Source organism: Gopherus evgoodei, chromosome 1, assembly GCF_007399415.2.
Source record: "Gopherus evgoodei ecotype Sinaloan lineage chromosome 1, rGopEvg1_v1.p, whole genome shotgun sequence".
Taxonomy (NCBI): domain Eukaryota; kingdom Metazoa; phylum Chordata; order Testudines; family Testudinidae; genus Gopherus; species Gopherus evgoodei.
Genome location: NC_044322.1, coordinates 114503914 through 114528298, shown reverse-complemented (window position 1 = coordinate 114528298; position 24385 = coordinate 114503914). Strand labels below are relative to the sequence as shown.

The following is a 24385-nucleotide window of genomic DNA, read 5'->3' as shown; positions in this document are numbered from 1 at the left end:
ATGTCCTTTTTATCATCCTGAGACATCTCAATGAAACTTTAATGGAGGATACCCCACAATCCCCTTTTAAAGGTTTCTATGAGTGGCTGTCTTATTTCTTCTTCTACTGTAGGACATTTTCCCATACTACTCTGGAATGAGTTTGGCTGGCACCATGACAATCAACAAGCTAGCAGTGTACAAGCTGGGGTGGCTTTAGGATACCTGTAGCAGCTGTGTTCTCTGTGCCTTTGTGATCCTTAGGAGAGACAGATTAGCTAAAATCACCACTGTCTGTGGAAAATAGTGTCAATGTTCAGTGCCATTGCCCATACTCACACCCATGAAATAAGGACCGAAATGTTATAGCTTCAAGCAATAATCCCCCACCCCACTCCTAGCAGTCCATACTCTCCATGGCCAAAGAACGTCAAAGCTGAAGTGTCAATAAGCATTTCTTACTAAAAGTGTTTATGAGAGTAAGGGAAGGGAGTTTTGAAACTTATCTTCATCTTCCCCTTGTGTCTGTAAATCCAGTGGTACATTTTTTGTCAGCAGCAGCTTCTGGTGTCCCCTCTTTGCCTGCAGAAACACCTGACCCTGATGGGGAAGGAGAGAGACGAGGACAAGGGAGGACATGTACTGTGAGATCCTGCAAGCCAGTGCTGCATTGGACTATGAACAAAGGGCTTAGTGGGCCAATATGACTGACAGCATAAAGACAGAGAGGACAGGAAAAAAGCCCAGTAGTCCCAGCAGGACAGAAAGCTGCAAGTGCATCAGGACATAATGAGTCTTCTCAGGCAGCAAACCCAAATACTGCATATCCTGGTATGGATGAACAGGTGCAAAGATCCTAGACTTCCCACCCTTCAGGGTCCTTGGAGAACTCCATGGTCTCTGCTACATATACTCACCCTCCAACATACTACTCAGCATTATTGGGCATAATTACCCTACCACTCCATACCAGGGAACAAGCTTTACTGACCTGTGAGGACCGTGGTTGGTGTAATGTAGCCACAACCGACTACATTTGTGTACTCAAATGGACATAAATGTTTACTACCTTCCTAATTTTAAATTTTCACTTTGTTTGTCAAACATTTATATAACATTGATTTTCTGCATAGATCCAGGAATGCAGGCTTTCACATCCAAAAGTTCTGCTGCCCATTGTGCCAAAACGGCATTACATTGTGATCCCCCTGCTCAGAAATGATGCTCTGCTGTCTGCAGCTGCTCCATGAACACCATCAACAACCTTGAATTGTTTTTCACAGTGTCCCTCAGCAAACCATCTTCGAGGACATCCTCCTGTCCCTGATTGCTGCAGTACTTGGTTTGTGGAATAGATGAGAATGATGTGACTTATTTGTACTGTCTATGAGACAAGTGCATATATTTGTAGGCTCCATGCTTTGGTCAGAGATGGCAGAAACTGAAAAGTGCCATGCAGTTTTGTGGGATATTTTTAAAAGGACATGAAAATTATGGGATAGGAATGGCATTATGGAATGGAGAAAGTTGGAGGCTGGGACCTTGACCCCTGGCTCCCAGAGGTTCCTGGACAAGATGATGTTATCCCACAAAATGTTGCTAAAATGTCCGAAAAGGCATTGAGCCAGATGGTGCATGTGGTACACTTGGATATGTACCCGTGCTGCACTGGAATTTACATTGACACAAGCACTCCTGATGAGTATGCGCAGCACTGACACAAGCAGACAAGTATGCATGCCCCTGAGCCATAAACATTGGCTGCTGTAACTTGCATTGACATCATGGCCTATGACAGGTTGCAGAACTGTATGGTGCTATAGAAGAGAAGAGCAAACATAACTACAAGCTGTGCTGAAAGAATGACAACTCTCACCTTTTTTTAAAAAAGGGAACTTATTTTTCAAAATTACTTTTATTTTCTTGAAAGATGCTCCTTCCTTATTTAGCACTTTGTACCTTAAATTCAGTGCTTTCAGTCCTTTAAGTTAAATAAAATTAAAAGTAATACTATCTAGTTTTATTTTTTAGGCCTACTATGTAGATTTAAAAAGCAAATAAGTTTGGTGGTAATATATTTTTAAATATCTTTGTAAATATGATTTAAGTCATCCTATGGGCTATCATGTTGCATGCGTTTGGAGGTTGAGCCGGATGAGAATTTGGATGTTGAATTCTTCAGCTGTCATAAGATTACTTACGGGGTTTGAAAAAGGGGAAAGAAGACAGGGCATGGAAATGTGAGAGAAAACAAAGGGGATTCAAAATCAACCAGGAAGAAAGTAATACAGGTGCAGGGGGCAAGAGGAAGAGGACAAATTAAACACTTCAAAGAGCATGGGAAAAAGAGAGAAATTAGAGGGAGAATATGTTGGAAAAGACCATATGAGTCAATATGTAGAGAGCAAGAAAAGTGGATGATAAATGAGGGGAAAAGACAAAGTAATTTTTTTATTGTTTTGACTATTTCAGGAAGGTTGAGACCCCCCAGCTGCTTGTGGTCCCTTTTACACAAGGCAACTACTAAGGTCCCCATTCCTGCAATTCTGAGTGAAGGATCAGGGCATAAATCTTGAAGTGACTTAAGAACCAGACTTTTAAAACAAACAAAAACATATGTTGTAGGGTTGTACTGGGTTTTTGGCAGTCAGCATGGAGAGGACAAAACTTTTTAAAATGGTCATTTGAAAAGTGTCCTTTAGACTGTAACTGATACAGTTGATAGTTCTTGAAATCAATTTCTAGATACAGAAAACTTAAAGCTGGGCTATCGAGTATTTAGATTACCCATATTTTCTTTTCAAAAAGTTGACAGATGTTTTCCTATACTGTTGTTTGTGACTCAGATGCACACATTATTTAAGTGTCAACGTGCCATCCTGCTTCCCAACTCATGCAAGCAGATGATTTAGGCAGGTTAGGCATAGGGAAGCCACTAGTAAGCAAGACCCTCATGTTCCAAAGAGAGAGCTTTTTGAATTTAAGCATTTTCAATAACTGTAGCAGTTACTGGTAAATGCTATTGAGAGAGTTTTTTGTTACATCTTCTGAGGGGAGGGGCAGAGCTGCAGAAAATTAAGGAATACTTTTTGAAAATTTAGAAGTTGTAGTAGTCTAGGGGAAACAAAGGAGTAGGACAATTTGGGGAATAAGGTAGTAAAAGTAGTGGGAAACACATGATTACTCTCTTTATATATCTATAAACTCAATCCAGAGATGAGGTAAAATGTTAAGTTCAGAGCAATGCAGTATTCTGCTAGCTTGATGGTGTCTGATATCTTGCAATTAAAAGGAAAACTTACTGAAAATCACTTTGCTTATTGCAGTTTGATTTGTGAGTGTTTTTAAAGTAAATCTTTATATAAGCCTACCATGTTTTTTAAGGGAGGGAAATGCAGATATCTTCTGAAGCTGCCCTATGTCAAAGTAGTATATTAGTCTTTATCCATGCAGTCCAAAAAAAGAAACAGTGCCATTTTTTGAGAGCGAAAGTGCTGAACTCACTGGTTTTTGGAAATGCAGAAACGTCTCGCAGTGTAATACAAATTTCTGTTAGGGGTAGAAATGTTCAAGTCTTTAAGAAAGCAGCATGAGGTAGTGACAACAAATTGATTTATAAGGAGAGGTGGAAAAAACTCTGAAATCTCTCACGAGCTAGTCTTCCGAAACAGAATTCAGCCCTGCCTCAGCAACAAAGGAAGGTTTTATTAGGTTACAATTACTAACTATATCATGCTATGAAGATGGATAAAAAATGTTGATACTAATTTTTTTCAGTTTGTCACACCATATGTAAGTGAGACCTAATAGAGAAGTAGTCGGATTTGCAGTACATTTGTGACACAAAACAAAATTCATGCTGCTGCTGCCTTAGGATATGTGTGTGTATATTGTGACCAGATGCAAAAATGAAATCTTTCATAACAGTGAACAACTGTAACAAATAAAATTCCTAAACTGTATTATTTCTCATTTAAAAATCTGAAGCTTTCAGAAGAAGTTTGTGTTTGTAGTTCAACCTTCCTGCTTGCAGGGTTTTTTTTTTTTTTTTTTTTTTTAAAGCTTATTAGTTGTCCTTTTAAAATTTAATTTTGCAAGCTACTTTCAAGGAAGATGTTTTTGTTTGTGCAATTTTTGTCATGGCAAATAAATGTTTACTGGTAAATTTACTTCAATTTTGGCAGAATTTTATTTATTGACATTGATTTTTGGTAGCCCTAGTTATGATATAACTTCAAAGAAATGGAATAAGAAACTTTTGTCTGTCCTAGTTCAAATCTGGTCGATGTTGGCGGTATCCATCAGTTGTAAGCTGTCTAATGACCTGTGTGGTGTTGGTGCCATTCTGGTGGTTCCTGGACAAGTGTGCTCACCTCAATAGAGCCATAGTCACAATTCAGAAATAAGGCTATTAAGGCAGGCTGGGGCTCTAAGTGCAGGCCTTATGGGGGCAATGATGCCCTGCCTTCCTGCTGTGTCCTTTCTACTCCTTGAGGGATTAGCAGCTTTCACGGTTAAGAAGTATTTGACAGTTCTTACTATTTAGCAGTACTGTTTCAGGTTGTCCATAGACTCAGGCCTCACTTATACCAGGGGTCGGCAACCTTTGGCACATGGCTTACCAGGGTAAGCAATGGCCAGCACATCCCTCGGCCTGTGCTGCATCCCGCCGCCCCCATTGACCTGGAGCGGCGAACCACAGCCAGTGGGAACCATGATTGGCCGAACCTGCGGACACGGCAGGTAAACAAACCGTCCCGGCCCATGTGCCAAAGGTTGTTGACCCCTGACTTATACACTCGGTTCATGTGTTAAACTTCTGTTTTCATACACATTAGGCTCCTAGCCACTTTTGTAAATGAAAGCAAAGATTCTGTTTATAATAATCACATCACAGTAGCCTGGGCCCTAGACCCCATGGAATAGGCCCATAACCTATGCTTAATCCAGGCCTGAATGGATTACCTGTTGACAGTTTGTAGAAGTACCAAGAATATATAGAGTGAACTATACATGGTCTCTAGAGGTGGTCCCTCCAAGACATGGTTGAAGCAAGGTTGGAAGCTTTTACTGATATAGTCTGTATGTTAATTCACAGACTGGCTAAAGAATGTTCAAGCCTCCTGAGCTGTCAGTCTATTATTTTCATTAGCATTCAGTTCATTTTTTAACTTACTTCATTATTTATGTATTTGTAAATGGTATGAGATTTTCTAGCCATATTTAAAATATAAATAGTTTATATGGCTTCAGCAAGTTAGAATCTGCCCTTTACGTTTGTGAGGTAGTTGGTTGAGATTTTTTTTCTTTCCTACTCACAGTGGCTGAGATGCATGGAACGTAAAAATGTTTAAAATTACCCTTTGAAAATAAGTACTTTAAATAGACTTTTAAAAATGGTAAATTCAAGTTTTCTTATAGGTCCTTAAACAAAACAGCAATCCTCTGAGATCACAATGGTTTTGTTGTGCAGAGTTAAATATCTGGTTTTTGCACTGTTGGGTGTTTTAAAACAGCAAGTAAAGTGAGAATCCTGCAGCAAAGTTTGCAAGCTGAGGTTTCCATATATTTGAGTGCTAATACAGAAACGTTTAAGAGGAGGAAAGTTGTGGCTTTTGTTTTTTCTAACTCTGAGATCAGTGATTTAAAAAATTATTAGTTTATGGGGAGAAGGCTTATGTAAAACAGTAGCTGATATAAGCACTAAATATTGTGTCACTGTTCCCTCATACTTGGGGAAATTTTTAGGTGATGCAGAATATTATTTTCTCTAATAATATCAATAGCACTAATTAGAAATCTGTTTTCCCTTTTTATTTATATTGCTGGCATATACTGTGTCCTCCTAATTTTCTACTAACAGTATTATTTCATTTGTGCTTGCCACTAGAACAGCTTTCTAAAAGTTGGGGTTTGTGTATTAACAATATTGTGAAATCACTATAATATGAAATAAATTGAGCTATGTTGTGTGAACGTGTAGTTCAGTGCTGCTATTTCCTATTAGAGGTTAGTGTTGAACAAACAAAAAATTGGTGAACATAGAACCTTAAAGAAAGAAAAGAAGTTTGTGGTGCAGAAATTAATTTTAGAATGAAAATGTAAATTTTTGTAATCAAAACATTTTACTTTGAGAGGTCCACCTGATAAGAGCTAACTAGAGGGACAAATTTGGACAAGGTAATGGTTTTGACTTTTTGCCAACTGAATGCTAAAATACTTCTCACCTCCCCCTTCACTTCCAGATAAAAGGCCATGCATGTAAATTTTAGTGCTCTAGTTCTGGTTTCAGATTTGGAACTGGTTATATATCTAATCTGCACTTACAGTTATTTCCACTTCTAACTTCAGCAGGACTCTTGGGATATTCAAACAAAAATGACATAATTGGATTTGTGCCCAGACACGGTCTTCAAATAGCTTTGTAGATGTCATTAATTTGACAGCTGCCATAGGAAATAGTGTTTCATTGCATTATTTTGGGGTTGTAGTATTTCTCTCACCATTTCTTGCCACTGACTTGGTATGATAAAGATTGGTATGATAAGATTTATAGATAAAATATCACCAAAGTGCACTGAGTCAAATTTATACAAGACAAATCAAGGAGATAAAATTATAGTGACAGTTTTGATTTATTCATCATTATCATCCAGTCTATATATTTTTATTTGAGTATTTTATGGGTCGTGGAATATTTGGTGGTGTTAGTCAGTGCTGATAGCAATGCCTGTAGCAAAGGTTGCCTTTCCATTATAACTCAAATTATGCTAAACTTTTCCATGCTTGCTCTCAGCTTCAGGTTGACTATTTTTGGGAATGTTTAGGCAAAAACAATTCAGTCATTTCTGGTAGTGAGTTGGGGAAAAATAGGTAGATCTTCTAGCGCCTCTGTGTGTTTCCACTCAACTAGTATCCTGGTACCACAAGCTTGTTGGAACCCTTTTGAAAGCAGTAGAAGCCTCACGCTTTATTCTGGATCTGAGAAACCTGAACAGGTTCATCAAAACCTTCAAGTTCAGGATGCTGATCTTGGGAGCTGTCATCTGTCCATGTCCAAAGGAGACTGGTCTATATCATGAGACATCAGTGATGCCTATTCATTAGACAGTCATGCCACAGTATCTCAAGTTCTGAGTGAAGAAGACATCTTTCAGTACAAGGTACTGCCCTTCCCTCTATCCATGGCTCTGAGGGTACTTACAAAGTACCTAGGTGTCATGGCTGCACTCCTAAAAATCAAGGGAGGTATGTTGTCCCCTACCTGTACAACTGGCTCATCAAACAAGATCCAGCCAGGAACTCATAGAACCCATTAACCTGACATGTCAGCAGTTTCAGACCCTTGGTCTACAGACAAATTGGAACAAATCTATCTTTGTCCCCTCACAAAAGATAATATTTATAGGAGCAGTACTGGATTCCATGATACGACAGAGATCTGTGCATATTTCTTGTACTCTGTATTGTAAACTCCAACCACATTTAACACTTTTTTTTTTCTGGGGGCCGTCACCTGTGATATGTGCCCATCTATGCATGAATCCCCCGCAGCACTGTGTGTCTGTGTCACATCCTGTATGTGGAGAGCTTGAGCAAATTACACATAATTCCTCAAAATGCTCTTAGGGTAACTAAGGTGATGGGAATCCTGAGACAATTTCCGTCAGTCTGCAGCTGCCTCACTGTGATCCAGCCTGGGTGTCAGAGGCATGCTTGTAGAGGTTAGAAGCTCATGGTCTCATGCTCATGGTGCTTGCACATAAACTAGGCTAGATGATGAAGTCTTTTCTATCATCCCTTTAAGGCTAGCTAGTTCAGGTATTTGCCAAAACACCATAGATATATACTATCTGAACAAGCAAGTTAGATCTAATTCTATAAACAGTCTGCAAAGAAACCATGAAATTTTGTTAGTAGTGCCTGGAACATCCCATATATTCAGTTAGTCTGTATCTGATAGGAGAGGAGAATGCAAAACCAGGGTAATTCAGACCAGAATAAGCAGTCTCTGCAGCTCTCATTGGTAAACTACTTTTTCAGCAGATGGGAAAGTGTCAAAACCAAATCCCTTTGCCTCCAGAGAATGCCACGTATCCGCTCTACTGCTTGTGAGCAGTAAGGACCAAGTGTTCTTTGACAGATGCAATCCTCCTAGTGTTGAGCAAGGATCTGCTGGATGTATTTTCTTCCATCCCCAACTTTTGTTGGATGGGTTCTGAATACATGCTGGGATAGGACAAAGGCCATCTTTCCAGCATGGTCAAGGCAGCATTGGTACAATAACTAAGGTTGTGAGTCTGTCACGGAAGTCACGGATTCTGTGATTTTTCTGAGATTTCTGCAGCAGCAGCAGTTTGGGTGAGTGGGAAGGGACAAAGGGCTGGGAGAGGAGGGCGCTTACCTGGGGTGGGAGACCCTCCCCTGAAGCTCCTAGGTGGCCGGGGGAGGGGAGAACTCTGCTGCCTGTGCCCATAGGCCCCACCCCTGCTGCTCCCATTGGCTGCGGTTCCTGGCCAATGGGAACTGCAGCAGCTGGTGCTTTGGTGGAAGCAGCGGAGGAGCCCCTGCCTCTGTTGCCCAGGAGCTGCAGGGACGGAGCTGGTAGGAAGCTGCCCCCCTCGCCCCCCCCTAACCAGCGGGAGTCCCGGGCTGTGTATCGTGGCCCGGTCCCCTCCTCTCCCAGCACCAGCAGGGGTCTTGGGTCCCCCCCCCCAGCACCTACAGTGCCCTGGTCCTCCCCCCCAGAGCACCCCTAACCCTATGCCTAAGTTTTAGTCATAGTGGTTATTTTTAGTAAAAGTCATGGACAGATCATGTGCCCATGAACTTTTGTTTATGTCCGTGATCTGTCCATGACTTTTAGTAAAAATACCCATGTCTAAAATGTACCTTAATAACCCGTTAAAGCTGTCTGAGAAACCTCTCTCTTGCCTCAAATTAAGGCATATTGCAGTCCAGGATGCTCCTGCACCCTCATTCAGATACCAGAGGCAATATTACTCATCTTTTTTGTCATCTTGCTACTCTCAAAGAAGACCTCAGTATCAATAACAGCATCCTCCTAATTTCTGAGTGTCAATATATGAAAAGATCCTCCAAACCCAAGGTGAGTCCAAAGAATTCTTCTGTGACTCCTTCTTTGCCTAATTTTAGACCTCAAGTTTGAGATTACAGCCGAGAGCAGCAAACCGAGTTTAGACTTTTATTCTCCACCCTTTGGAGAGTGTCTTTAAAAAAAAAAAAAATCAGTATGGACAGAGGGGTATTGGATATTATAGAAGAGGATTACACCATTCCAGGTCAAGACCATTCCTCCATTCTGCTATCTCTTCCCTTCCCTTTTCAGGGACCCCTCTCATGCCAGTTTTCTGAGGGCAGAAGTCCATTCTCTGTTATTACAGGAAGTGATAAAAGGAGGTTCTGGAAGATCTCAGGAATCAAGGTTTTTACTCTAATTTTCTAATTCCGAAAAAGGATGGAGGCTTCCAACCAATCCTTGGTCTGAGAAAACTAAACAAATATGCTCAGGATGCTAACTCTCAGTTTAGTCATCCATTCTCTCTCTTCTCTAGATTGAGAGCAGCGTACCAATCTCAAAGATGTTTACTTCCATAGTTCCATTCAACCATCTCATGGAAATTACCTTCATTTTGTCTTAGGACAGAACTATTTCCAATACACGATGTGACCTTTCTACGCACCTCAGATTCTTATTAAAGTGTTTCTCAAAATGGGGTTGCTTCTTGTGTAGGGAAAGCCCTGGCAAGCCGGCCTGGTTTGTTTACCTGCCCCGTCTGCAGGTATGGCTGATCGCTGCTCCAGGCCAATGGGAGCTGCTGGAAGCGGGGGGGACTTCTAGCAGCCCCCCTTTGATGGCAAAAAAGATTAGACAGGACTCAGCCAAAATGATACTAGTTGCTCCAGTATGTCTAAGACAGCAATAGGACACAGACATGTTTCTCCTCTCTAGAGGGAAATTCAAATGCTTACCAGTATTACCAGATCTCCTATCATAACAAGGGGGAAGAGTGTACCATCCAGAACCTGAAGCGCTACATCTCACAGCATGGGCAACAGGACTCTGACAACTTTTGAGAACTCTTTCTCTTGAGCTTGTACTACATAATTAAAAAAAACCAAAAAACTATAAAATGGTATGACCTAAAACAGGTTTTCAAACTGGGGTCTGGACCCCTCAGGGGTCCTGAGGTTATTACATGTGGTGTCTCAAGCTGTCAACCTCCACCCCAAACCCGGCCTTGCCTCCAGCATTTATAATGGTGAGAGCCGCGGTCGGCTGGACCTGCGGACACAGCAGGTACACAAACCAGCCCAGATTGCCAAAGGCTTTCCCTGCACAAGTGGCAGAACAAGTTTGGGAACCACTGAATTAGAGAGTTCAGAATCTCACATAAACTGTTCATTTCCTGTAAGGGAAAAGCTGTTTCTGTTCAAACTTTAACTAGATGGGCAGACTGTGTGTAGAAGTGAGTTACAAGAATGTTTCACATTCTCCACTTACTGCTATTAATACACATTTTACTAGTGTAGTTGCTGCTTCAGTAGCATACTTTAGACATGTTCCAGTAATTTAAATGTGTAAAGCAGCTGCACAGATGTGATGAAGTGGGAATGTTCTTGATGTGTTATTTGAATACTGAGTGGGGAGTATTGACCCGGGAAGATTGCAGGGGAGTGTTTTGCTGGGACTGCCTTTGGAGAAGGGAAGATGTAACATGGGAACCTAGAAGTGGGGTTGGAGGCCAGGTCACACCTCTGCCCAGGAAATTGGACAAAGGAGACACAGGCTGTGGGAGGAGCTGGGGGGAGGCTGAGTGAGTTGGCTGGAGGGAGTTTCAGTTTGGAGCTGGCTGGGTAATGGAGAGGGGTGCCTCGACGGGGCTTGGGCTTCCCAATGGGACTGTGGCCTCCCTGGGGCCCATAGATGGACCTAACTAAAGAGGGATCCTGTTGTTTGTACCGGACTGTGTTCCTGTCATCTACATAAACTTTCTGTTTTACTGGCTGGCTGAGAGTCGTGGTGAATCGCAGGAAGCCGGGGGTGCAGGGCCTTGACTCCCTCACACCCCATGACAACAGAGCTCAATAAATGTTTACTAAACATTAGGCATAGCTGCTAGGTCTTGTACTCAATTTGAAAGGACTGTTTGTTTAATTAGGACACCTTGTCCCACCATCCATTTAATATGCACTGCTGACCAAACTGACCCAAAAGTGGAATTATGCAGAGGTCACTAGTAGAAATAAATGTTTCTTGAGGTTCTTTGAAATGGACTCTGCATATTCACACACACCACCATCCTCCTTCCCCTTTTTTACGGAGTCCTAATTATTCTATACTTTGCATTAGCAATGGGTAGCTACTGCCATGCTCTTTTTCACACCCTTCAGAACACTTTAAAATGCTGAGGCGACACATGCGCATGTCCAGCACTTACATTCTAACAGACATTATTTACAGAAGTTTCCACCATTCAGTGGTACCAGTTGCATATCCCAAAAGTACATCTTGAAGAACCTCAGTTACAAGTAACTAGCCTTCATTTCACAGCTTCTTTATCTCTCAGTCATTTGAAGTCCTAGAGTAGGAGGTGGAACTGCAGACAAAGAGCCAGACAGTGATGATCTGCTGGCACAGTGATTCTTGTTAGTGAGCCTCATTCAGGTGCAGAGAGAGTCTGGTCAAAGGCAGAGTGGCCTGTTAGTAATTTTCATGACATCCTCTCCCAAAAGTGATCAGCCTTGGGGATTCTGGAATGCCAGTCTTCCCTTATGTGGCTTGTTGAATTGAAAAGAGTGGTTTCTTAGCCTTGTCCTTGATGCTTATGGCTTACAAGTTTTGCTTGCTCTACCTTGTAGTATCTCCTTCCAGCATGCTCAGATAAATCAGATGTGAAGAGCACCTTGGAGCCATGCAGCTTAGTTCAGTCAAGTTTGAATTAGATCACTATTTATTTTTTTCAAGTTGAGGCTCACTAACGTTCTAATTCTATATCACAGAGACTGTTTATCTGTGAATCTTCCCCTCTCCCCCTCAAATGTAAGAAATCCAGATGCAAAAGACTGTATCTGAGAAAGCTGGCATAATCTCATCTATGTGAAGGTTCTGGAAAGACATTGTTGCCAGTTCATGAAAAATTCATTATAAAATCACTGTAGAAGAAATTAATGAGCAAATATTAGCTCAACAAAAATGTCCCATGATGCATTGTTTTCCATCCCAGCATTCTGTGGGCTTCCGACTGCATTTCATGGCATTTTTCAATGGCTCCTGTTTAGTGTGTGCCCACCATGTCTGTGTGAAAGGATAGATCCTGCACTGCTCTCTACTGTTGTGGTAACTGTCATTAACACTTCATGGATGGCCATGCAGTATATCATGAGCTTGCTATCTGAACAGGAATCAGAGTTGCCTGACCTGTTGCATGCCATAGAAAGAAACAACACCAGATTACTTTTGGCATTCATGGAGTAACTGAACACTGGGGACTGCCACTATTGGGCTCAGGAAACAAGCACTAAGTGGTGGGATCACGTTGTTGTGCAGGTCTGGGCTGATGAGCAGTGGCTACAGAACTTTTGGATGGGGAAAGCCACCTTCCTGAAACTGTGTGCAAAGCTTTCCCCAGCCCTGAGGCACCAGGACACCAAAATGAGAGCAGCCCTCTCGGTGTAGAAACGTGTGGCAATTGCTGTGCAGAAGCTAGTGATTCCAGACTGCTACCGATTGGTCGCGAATCAGTGTGGAGTCAGTAAGTTGACCATTGGGGTAGTTTTAACGCAAGTGTGCAGGACTATTAATGGCATCCTTCTCCAAAGGACTGTGACTCCTGGCAGTGTGTGTGGATGGCAGGCTTCCCTAACTATTGAGGGGCAACAGATGGAATGCATAATGCAGTGGCCCCAGACCATCTTGCGACAGAGTACATCAATAGAAAGGGATATTTCTCCATTGTATTGCAGGTGCTTGTGAATAACTCTGGGCGTTTCACTGACATCAACATGGGGTGGTCCAGCAAGATGCATGCATCACATGCATCATCAGGAACACCAGCCTGTACAGAAAGCTGCAAGCAGGGACTTTTTCACCAGATCACAAGATTCCAGTGGGGATGTTGAAATGCCCATAGTGATCCTGGGAAACCCAGTGTACCACTTATTCCTATGGCCCATGAAGTCTTACAATGGAAACCTGGACAGCAGCGAGGATGGCTTCAACAATAGTCTGAGTAGGTGCAGAATGACCATGGAATGTGCATTTGGCAGATTAAAAGCACGCTGGAGATGCCTTTATGGCAGGTTAGATCTCAGTGAGGAAAACATTCCAATGGTCATAGCTGCCTGCTGTACACTGCCTTTGCCCAGGAGTGGAGTGCTGAGGCAGATTGCCTGGCTGCTGACTTTGAGCATCCTGATTCCAGGGCTTTTGGAAGTGCAGAATGGAAAGCAATTCGAATCAGGAAGGCTTTGAGGTGACATTTTGAGACTGAGAACCAGCGAAGTGTATTTCTGTGCAGGAATCTTCCATGCTTCATTAGATCAATTTTTGTTTGTAAACACTTATGATGATTCCCGATCAGTGTTTTCAATAAACAAATGATTCAACTGCATCTATATGTTTTACCAGCAGCTGCTATCATAATTTGTAGAATACAAAGATTTGTTATCTTTCAGAGATTTTGTTTTTATTAAACATCAATTAACGCACACACAGTCTTGGTTGGAAGGGAGTTACCAGTATAGGGAAGTCTCTCATAGCTGTGCCTAAATCCAGATATAATTTTGGAAGCTGTCCAAAGGGGTGGAGTGAACAAGAAACCGAGAAGTTCCAGAAAGTTGAAAGGAACATGTGGGAGGAGTTTGGAGAGGGCTGTGGGTGGCGAGGGGAGTAAGTATGCATCTGTTCTGACTAACATGATTAGGGACTTTAGCATCACTGTTTGCTCCTCCATTACTTTTATCATCCGCTCAGTGGCCTTTTGAACGATCTCCTGATTTTCTTTTCTGTCCCACCTTTCCATTTCTCTCCACTCCCTGCTTTCCCTTTTTTCTGCCTCAGAGAATTGCAGCACCTCCTGGAACATGTCCTCCTTGCTCTGCCTTGATCGCTTCCTTATCGAGCGGAGGCACTCCGCTGGTGCATAGGGGGTTCCCCTGAAGGCCAACTCTGCAGAAGCACAAGAAACAATATACAAAAGTATGATTGTTAGTGCATGCATAGTGTTGAAACATTGTAAAAAATACATCTCTATATAAAATATGAAGCACTTTCTCACTGACTCTTGGCAAGCGCACGTCTCAGCTAACACCCTAAAAATGGTGAGTTCTGCCCAGGTGGGTGGGAATTGTTGAAGCTGGGGTAAAGAGAGACTTTGGTGATTCCAGGGTAGTGGTGCAGGCACCTAAGGACATTATTGTAAATTCTGCCACCATTTTTCCATGGGAAGGGGGGTTCATTGCAGCAGATATCTCACTCCTGAGGGTATGCAAGGGTGCATCTACTGTATGTGTGCGGCTTCAGACCTAGTCTCTATGCTACTCCCCTGTGTGCCCTGCACAAATGATTGCAGAGTAATGCAGGAAAGTTTCCTACAGTGACGGGAGCTCTGCTAAGGAACCTTTGGGAGAGGATTGGCAAGTACCTCCAGGAAAGCTTCCTAGAGATCTCTCTGGAGGATTCCTGTGAAATCTTGGTGTGCATCAGCACACTTTTCCACCACACAGCTTAGTTTCACAGGGTGATTTGAAGCACACTCAAACCCAACTAATCTTCCACATTTCTATCCCTTCACCGAGTCGTACAGTATACAAAGCAAAGAACAGCTGTATGTCATATAACCAAACAGTATCAACACAAATAAATCACTTACCAGGGGTCTCCTCTCCTGCTTCGTGCTTGCCAGAGAGGGAATGCTGGGACTGGCCGAACACTTTCCGAGTGGCAAAGAATTCCTGACTTGCCGCCACAGCGGATGACCCTGCTGTGGACTCCTCATTATCCTTCAAGTTCACCACCTTGTCCACGACTTTGAAGTGCAGACCAGAGTGGTCCAGATGGGTATTCTGGTGCACCTCCTGGAGGCTATTTGTGGCAACAAAACCAAGCACGGTGTCTATACTGTCACTTCATCGATAAAACTTTGCTGCAAAAAGTCCTATGCCTCTTGTTGATGTGGTTTTATTTTGTTGCCAAAACAGAAAGTGGTGGTGGTGGTGGTGGTGATTGTTGTTTTTTTGCCAAAAGTTGCATTGTAGTGTGTACATCTCCACTGTTTTGTTTGGAAAAGCTGCCTTTTGTCGACAGAACTCTGTAGTATAGACAAGGCCAAAAGTAAGTAACCTCCCCTTTTAAGTACTAAAAGAACTTGGCTATTTCTGTCTCTCTTTTGTTAGATGGTGACACTCTGACACCTTAGAGTGTTGCCATTTCTCCATATAAAAATGCCTACACCAATTTGAATAAATTTGTTTTAAAAAATATGATCTGTCTGGATTAAGTTGTTTTGACAAGTTTCAATTTGATGCAAATTACAACATTTCCACTATAAATTTTGTTTTAACATTTAATTATAGTCCGTATCAGTATAATTTATAAAGGAATTAATTTAGGTTTCTTTACACCTGGTCCTGTTTTCCCGCTTGAAATAGTTTTGTAACAACACTCCAAAGAGCGCACACAATACAAAGTTCCTTATCAAACTGATTCAGCTTGTCAATATAGTGAATTGTCAATTTCCTTTGAAGGTAAAGGAAGTCACATTTTTAATGAACTTAAAACAACTCATTCAGACCCTAATTATTTAAAAGGTTGCTTGTACTATATCTGAAGTTACTACTTATATTTTAGTAATGGATAGGTGGTGGCATATTGTGAAATGGATTTTAAAACATCTACTGTGGTTTTTCTAAGTGCATGGCATCATGCACAGGTCAGAGTTTGAAGAGAACATGAGTTCACGTGCAGGAGTAAAATGAGAGTGTTTAGGCCAAATACGCTTTTTGTCTCTACTAGTTAGGCCAGCATTCACATTTTTCACTTTTTTCAGTAATCTAAGGAACCAGCAACTGTCTGTTTGCTCAGCAGTGAATTCTTTTTTTGTGCTGCAGCTCACATCTCCTCTTTTGTTTTTTCCTGTTTACATAGTATGAATGTTTTTAAAGAGAAAAATTAAACTGACTTTTGTAGACTGTATAGTACATGGATAGACTCCAAATTTGTTTCTTCCGATTATATCAGAGGATACATAGCAACATGGCAGTTAATGATATTTCTGCCTTTTTAATGTAAAATAAGATGCAAAAATATTATGTAAATTGAAGTTTTTGCATCTTGCTGCCTTAAGTTATATGTTATTTGCCCAACTTTTTAAAATAGTATTCAATGAATGAAGGGACATTTTTTTAGTTAGCAGATACTTGCATCTCTTACCCCTCCCACTCCCCCCCCCCGGTATTTTCATAAAGGATTGGCAAAGAAACATTGGATAGCTCCATAGAAATTCTTCATTCTAAATGGAAAATATTCAATATATATCATGTCTTGAGTGAACTTATATTTAAATAAAACAATTTTTTCTTTCCATCTTTTGGGCTCCAGACTTTTAGTCACTTTTTGACTGACAAGTGTTTCTGTAGGTACTACTTCATGGATACCAATTATGTTTGCCACAAATGTATGGATAGCTTTCATATTCAGTTGTATGCTAAAATAGTAACCTGATTTGAAATGCCTGTCTAGCAGGGAAATTTTATCGGAACGCTTATAATAGCCCTAGATTAGAAATGTAGTTGATTAGTAGTATATTTCAGTCAGTTGCAAAGAAGAGAATGTTTAATAGAGATAATTGGCTTTAGTGGTGCAGTGAACTGGCAAACTGCCCACATGATCATCCTTGCAGGAAGAGTGCATGGTAAAGTGTTGCTTTACAGTTGCTCCCCAGAAAGCTACTGGTTATATGTGAAGCATTGAATTTTACAATAATTAACAGTCACTTGAACTAATTATCCTTTGAATTGAATTCCCTAGGCTACACAATATAGGTTTATGGGTAGGCTATTGATACTTAATACACCATAACAAGATTGTTTTAGTTCATGTCAGAGAGGTTGAACAGGGGAGAATCAAGAATTGTGAAGGCCTGAAAGGATGTCATTTAAAACAATCCTTACAAGAGAGAACCTAGATTTTTAGTAGTGGGGATAAAGAAGGGGCAGATTTTAGATCTGTTAATCTATCTCCTTTCTCACTATCTTTTTTTAAATGTACTTAGTAAAGTATAATTACAAAAACACTAATTCAATCTTAAACTGTACCTCCATTATGAAAACCATTATGAACAGCGTAAATTTAGCTAAAGTTTATTATTGAATATTTATTTCTTGATGCTTGGAATACAATAGTTGCTTTGTCTGATACTGTTAGCTGATACTATATCAAAAACTATTCCTGCCTCTTTGACTGTGATCCTTGCCTCAAGACGGTTCATTAAATCCTGTTTCCACAAAATAAAGTTCAGACTCCTTATCCTGGCTTTTAAGATGTTGCAAACTGAGTGCTCAATGCTGTAAAAGACGCAAACAATAGTCTTTGTCCTGAATATCTTAAGTTTGAAAGAGAAACAAGACAGTGAGAGATTGTGTCTTAAAATATATATTACATCTGCCCTTCCTCCTCCTTCCATGTTTGTACCTTTGCTTCCATCTGATGCCCTTCTCTGTGTATGCTGCTCAACTTGTTGTTGCAGCAAAGAATCCTGTGGCACCTTATAGACTAACAGATGTTTTGGAGCATTAGCTTTTGTGGGTGAATATCCACTTCTTCAGATGCATGTGGTGGAAATTTCCAGGGGCAGTATATATATGCTAGCAAGCAAGCTAGAGATAACGAGGTCAGTTCAATCAGGGAGGATGAGGCCCTGTTCTAGCAGTTGAGGTGTGAAAACCAAGAGAGGAGAAACTGATTCTGTAGTTGGCAAGCCATTCACAGTCTTTGTTCAGTCCTGAGCTGATGGTGTCAAATTTGCAGATGAACTGAAGCTCAGCAGTTTCTCTTTGAAGTCTGGTCCTGAAGTTTTTTTGCTGCACGATGGCCACCTGCAATAGTGTGGCCAGGGAGGTTGAAGTGCTCCCCTACAGGTTTTTGTATATTGCCATTCCTAATGTCTGATTTGTGTCCATTTATCCTTTTCCGTAGAGACTGTCCAGTTTGGCCAATGTACATAGCAGAGGGGCATTGCTGGCATATGATGGTGTATATTACATTGGCGGATGTGCAGGTGAATGAACCAGTGATGGTGTGGCTGATCTGGTTAGGTCCTGTGATGGTGTCGCTGGTGTAGATATGTGGGCAGAGTTGGCATCGAGGTTTGTTGCATGGATTGGTTCCTGAGCTAGAGTTATTATGGTGCTCTGTGCAGTTACTTGTTGTTATTTGTATCCTCAAGCCTTCACAGTAAATAAAAACAATTTTATTTGAGTCCCATTAACTTAATTTGTGAGGCACCTTGACATGTTGTCTTGTATATCTTCCTGTATTAGATTTTCCTCATTTCCTAATCCTTGTTTTAGAATAATGCCAGTGGTATGCATTTGATTCTGCTATTAGCATCCTTTGAGAAGCAGGTAAGTTTTGCAGTGTTTCAAGGGAACTGTTTACTCTCTCATATGAGTCAATAGAAATACATTTCACAAAATCCTTACCACCTTTGAATAATACTGTTTAGGAAACTGAGAAACAGTTTAGAAAATTAAATGTGTAATGTGAACAAAAGAGTGACCATACTGGGTCAGACCAATGGTCCATCTAGCCCCGTATCCTGTTATCTGACAGTGGTCAATGCCCGATGCATTAAAGGAAAGGAACAGAACAGGACAATTATCAAGTGATCTGTTCCCTGGTGTCCAGTCCCAGCATCTGGCAGTCAGAGGCCAAGAGACACCCAGAGCATGAGGTTGGATCCCTGACCATCTTGGCTAATAGCCATTGATGGACCTATCCTTCCTGAATGTATTTAATTCTTTTTTCAACCCAGTTATACTTTTGGTCTTCACAACATCCCCAGGCAATGAGTTCCACGTGGTGACTGTGCATTGTATGAAGAAGTACTTCCTCTGATTTGTTGTAAACCTATTGATTTTATTGGGTGCCCCCTAGTGTTATGTGACAGAGTAAATAACACTTCCCTATTCACTTTATTCACACCATTTATGATTTTAAGACCTCTCTCTTCTAAGCTAAACAGTCCCAGGCTTTTAAATCTCTCCTCATAAGGAATTGTTACCTGCAAAAATCTAGGGCACCCTGCCTATACTCTACCAAGGGGTCAAGGTGTGACCTGGTCAGTTAGGGCACCCCCACCCTTTCCCTTCCAAGGGCTCAGGGTATAAGGCACCTATCCTTGCCTGTGAGTCTCAGAAAGAAACCTGGTCAATTTAAGTACCTGCCCTTTCCCTCGGGACTCAGGGGTCTGCGGGTCTTTTCCCAGTGAAAGAGCTTTAAACAGCTGTTCACTAAACATCTATTTATTAGTAACACACACAGAATACGGTTACCAAACAAATCTGTTATGCTCACCACTCCCAATATACAGACAAATTTAACCCGATGGCCAGTCAAGATGCAGAAGGGTCAGAGTTCCAGCAGCTTGATGTTGAAATACAGTCTGGAAATGGTCCCCAAAGAACATTATTTTTTATTTACATTGTATAGGTAAAACTAGCTACCTCCTTCAAATTGACTAAACCTATCTCATTATCCCACACTCCTAAATAACAAATTTTAACCAGTTATGCACTGGGACCTGTGTGTCCTCTTTCCGACCCAAGTTCCTTACATTTTTTCTTTCATGCCCAAATTGTAACTTAGTTGTGACCACCTCTATTTGTGCAGATGGTCAGCATAAAATGCTGGTCAGAGCTTATCTTATCATTTGTTGAGTATCTATCTTTCTATATTCTCCCTAATTTTCCAGTGCCTTTACAACCTTGGTGGTTATAACTCTCATTAGGGACATTTCTGAGGTGGTGCTTTTCATTTCAATGTTAATGGTGAACTCCCTGAGTTTCAACCAAGGCTGGTTTAGTATGGTGGGGTTTGATCAGGTCTCAGGTCTACAGAATCTGTCCCATACCCTTAATTATTTTTGTTACCCTTCTCTGGGTATGGGTGGGGCATGGGTCACTTGCTGGAGGATTCTCTGCAGCTTGAGGTCTTCAAACCACAATTTGAAGACTTCAATAACTCAGACGTAAGTTAGGAGTTTGTTATAGAAGTGGATGGGTGAAATTGTATGGCCTGCATTGTGCAGGAGGTCAGACTAGATGATCATAATGGTCCTTTCTGACCTTAAAGTCTGAGTCTCTGTACCTTTTCCATTTCTAATATAACTTTTTTTGATGAGGTGACCAGAACTGCATGCAGTATTTAAGGTATGGGCATACCATGGTTTTACATGATTGATATTTTTTGTCTTAATTATCTGTCCCTTTCCTAATGGTTCCGAACATTTGGCTAGCTTTTTTGACTGCTGCTGTTGCATATTGAGTGGGTGTTTTAAGAGCGCTATCCACAATGCCTCCAAGATCTTTCCTGAGCAATAACAGCTAATTTAGACCCCATCATTTGTATGATATTTGAGATTTTTTCCAAAATGCATTATTTTGCATGTGGCTTATATCCAGAATAGGAGAATAAAATGGAAACATTAAAGTTTTAAATCAGTTCCATATAAAGGTTTTTTTGCTTTCCATTGTCAGCATCTTCCGCTTTACGTCTATGTGGACAATAAGTGTTTGGCTGGCAAAACGTATCTTAACCATGCAAGATATACGAAACAATAAGTAATATCCTCTTTGGATCGTCATACTTTTTTTATCCCAAGCCAAAGGATGAACTATTAATTGATATTTAAAGTTCCAGAAATTTTGCACTATTTTTAAGACTTTCTCCTTAGCCCTGAATACTTCTTGAAATATTAGGACTTGATCCTTTTCACAGATGAGAGCATAGCTTATCCCGTATCATTTTCTCAAAACAGAAGTTCATTTTATCCATAAGAAAAGGTTTTCCAGGTCATGCTGAGTTTTTAAAGTTCAGCTGCTCATGTCTGATCATATTATTTTAGCCTATTTACAATTAATATTTTAGAGTTCTGTAAGTGTTATTAAATCTTGTATTGACGTAGGTATTCTCCAGTCCAAATCTTTGTTTCTGTATTCTGTAGTCCTGGGGAAAATGATGTTTTTCTAGTCACTGAAATATTCTTGTAATGAGTATTTTATTAGTAAGTTCTATGTTTTTTCAGCTTTTTTTGAGATCCAAATTCCCATCCTTGAATTGCCAGTAGTTTTGCAGCTCACACATTTCCCATCCTAACCTGTGAAGATTTTGGTTGGGGGCAAAAATTGGTTGTTTGAAGGAGGTGGTTCTCAGTTTAATATGTAACAGGATAGCTTTCCATGTCCAGCCAGCTAAAGATTTTCACAGGGTACAAAAATGAAACCAGGATGGAGCCAAGAGAAGATGGTGACCAGCCTCCATCTTGTGCTTGTGTGCCTCTCCCTCTGTTGTGTTTTGTGTCAGTGTTAGGGGCTTGTTTATACTTCTGGCTGAACTGGCACTGCTGCAGTGGATGCAGCGGTGTCGATATAGTGGGTCTGGTGAATACAAGCCAAGTTGATGGCAGAGCACTCTCTTGTCAATGTCTGTACTCCACCTCCTCAAGAGGCGGAAGATAAGTTGCGGGAGAGCATCTCCTGTCAACATAGGTTGACTTACAGTGGTGTAGACCAGACCTTAGTATCAAATCAGTAATAGCAAAGAGGTTTTTGTGTTGTATTGTTTTTCCTTTGAAAATTTGACACTATCAAGTGGTCTTATTATTTTGACTTATTTTTCTGAAGGTTGATTGAGGAGTAGAAAATGGAACTGCGGTTGTCAGTTAAAAATGCTGGATTATTTTCCTTTTAGATATTTGGAAAAAATTACCCTCTAGGGTTGGCCTGGAGTCTCCAGGAATTGAAGGTTTTTTCACATGATAATCTTTAATTAAAGATTAATCTTTAAGAATACGTCCAAACAAAATTGGCAACACTAGTCCCCTCTCTGATCTAAACTACTACTTTTGCCATCAAACATGAGAAACAAACAAAAAAAGGCCTGGGGAGGTATACAATAATCATAATACTGTTTTTGAAGCAAAATTTCACACACACACAATTATATCTGCTAACAGATTTATCAGTGAACTGGGATACAATAACTGGCAAAAGAAAAAAGAAATCAAAGTTGGTACCAAATAGGCACAATATTTTGTGGAGACACATTAATTATCTAATAGCTACTTAGATGTAAAGTATGTGGAGGACTGGGGGAAAAGAGCTAGGATTAGAGGGAGACTTTGAGTAAAAATAAACGTTTTTTTCCCCATGTTATCCAGAGTATTCTTCTGGTACAAACCTAACAGGATGTTACAGAATTTTTATCAGGAAGTGTGTGGGGGGGTGGTATTTCTGCCCCCACCCCAGCACTAATTGATATTGCTTCACTTATTTTCTCCCTTCAAGATCGCTCTTAATCTTATAATTGCTAATAGAGAGCGCTAATTTCCAGTGAGAATTACAATAAATCTAAAATAGGGCACAAAAATTCTCTGCTTTTCCCCTTTGTCTACTGAATCTCAGAGCGACAAGATGGGTGAGGCAATATTGGACCAACTTCTATTGGTGAGAGAGACTTGCTTTTGATCTACACAGAGCTCTTCCTCAGGTCTGGGAAAGATACTCAGAGTATCACAGCTAAATACAAGAGCAAAGAGATAGTTTCGCGTAAATAGTGTGCACATATTCCAAGGGACCATTCAAGGTGAAGTGGCCTGTTAGCACGCCTGTACTCATAAGACAAAAAGAGGAGTTAGTGTGTTACAGATTGTTGTAATACGCCATAAATCTGATGTCTCTATTAACACCATAGAATCATAGGACTGGAAGGGACCTCGAGAGGTCATCTAATCCAGTCCCCTGCACTCATGGCATTAAGACCATTCCTGACAGGTGTTTGTCTAACCTGTTCTTAAAAATCACCAATGATGGAGATTCCACAACCTCGGGAGACAATTTATTCCAGTGCGTAACCACCCTGACAGTTAGAAAGCTTTTCTTAATGTCCAACCTAACCTCCCTTGCTGCAATTTAAGCCCATTGCTTCTTGTCCTATCCTCAGAGGTGTGGAAGAACAATTTTTCTCCCTCCTCCTTGTAACAACCTTTTATGTACTTGAAAACTGTTATCATGTCCCCTCTGTCTTCTCTTTTCCAGACTATACAAACCCATTTTTTCAGTCTTCCCTCGTACTCCAGTTGAGGCCTAATCAGCATGGAGTGGAGCAGAAGAATTACTGCTTGTATCTTGCTTACAACTGCTAATACATCCCAGAATGATATTTGTTGCGGTTTTTTGCAACAGTGTTACATTGTTGAATCGTATTAAGCTTGTGGTCCACTATGACCCTCCAGATCGTTTTCTGCAGTACTGCTTCCAAGGCAGTCATTTCCCATTTTGTATGTGTGCAACTGATTGTTCCTTCCTAAATGGAGTACTTTGCATTTGTCCTTATTGAATTTCATCCTATTTAGTGCAGACTATTTCACCAGTTTGTCCAGATCATTTTGAATTTTAATCTTATCCTCCAAAGCACTTGCAACCCCTCCCAGCTTGGTGTCATTTGCAAACTTTATAAGTGTACTCTCTATGCCATTATCTAAATCATTGATTAAGATATAGAACAGAAGCAGACCCAGAACTGTTCTCTGCAGGACCCTATTTGTTATGCCCTTCCAGCATGACTGTGAATCACTGATAACTATTCTGTGGGAACAGTGTCTAGCAAAGTAATGAATTTAAGCTCTCAGGCTTGTCTTTTGAAAGGGCTGTGCAGGTTTCCTTTGAGGATGAGCACTGATACGTCAGATATAGTGGAATCACTTTGTGAAAAGTGTTCACCCACAAGTGGCATGGGGTTTTTGTCTTTTATCATTGTCCTGTGTCATTGCATTAGAGAGCGTGGTGATTGTCTGGCTTCACCCACATAGTTGTTATCAGGGCATGTAGTGCACTGGATGAGGTACACCACATGGTGTGATAGGCATGTGTAGGACCCAGAGGTCTTGAAAGCAGTGTTATAGAATCAGATTATTAGGGTTGGAAGGGACCTCAGGATATCATCTAGTGTAACCCCTTGCTCAAAGCAGGACCTAGTTATGAGTGGTGTTGATCATTGTAGGAATGGAGATAATGTCTGCAGGTTTTGCATCTGTTGTTTGGCAGGATCTGGTGCCCCTTTGAGTTGGTGTGGCCTGATCTGTGGGGAACTTGCATCTGATGATGA

The 24385-nt window shown here is 40.9% G+C and overlaps 1 protein-coding gene across 5 annotated transcripts in view; it reads left to right on the top strand.

The window, feature by feature from the left end:
- The window catches only part of NCK2 (NCK adaptor protein 2), a 170051-nt gene that overhangs the window by 45656 nt on the left and 100010 nt on the right, over window positions 1–24385 (top strand). The window contains exon 2 of one of the 5 annotated variants that reach the window (XM_030569684.1): window positions 14063–14200. The exons of the other annotated variants lie outside the window; for them this stretch is intronic. The gene's annotated coding sequence lies outside the window, so the exon portion shown is untranslated. The remainder of the gene's footprint in view (window positions 1–14062; window positions 14201–24385) is intronic. 5 annotated transcript variants of the gene reach the window in all.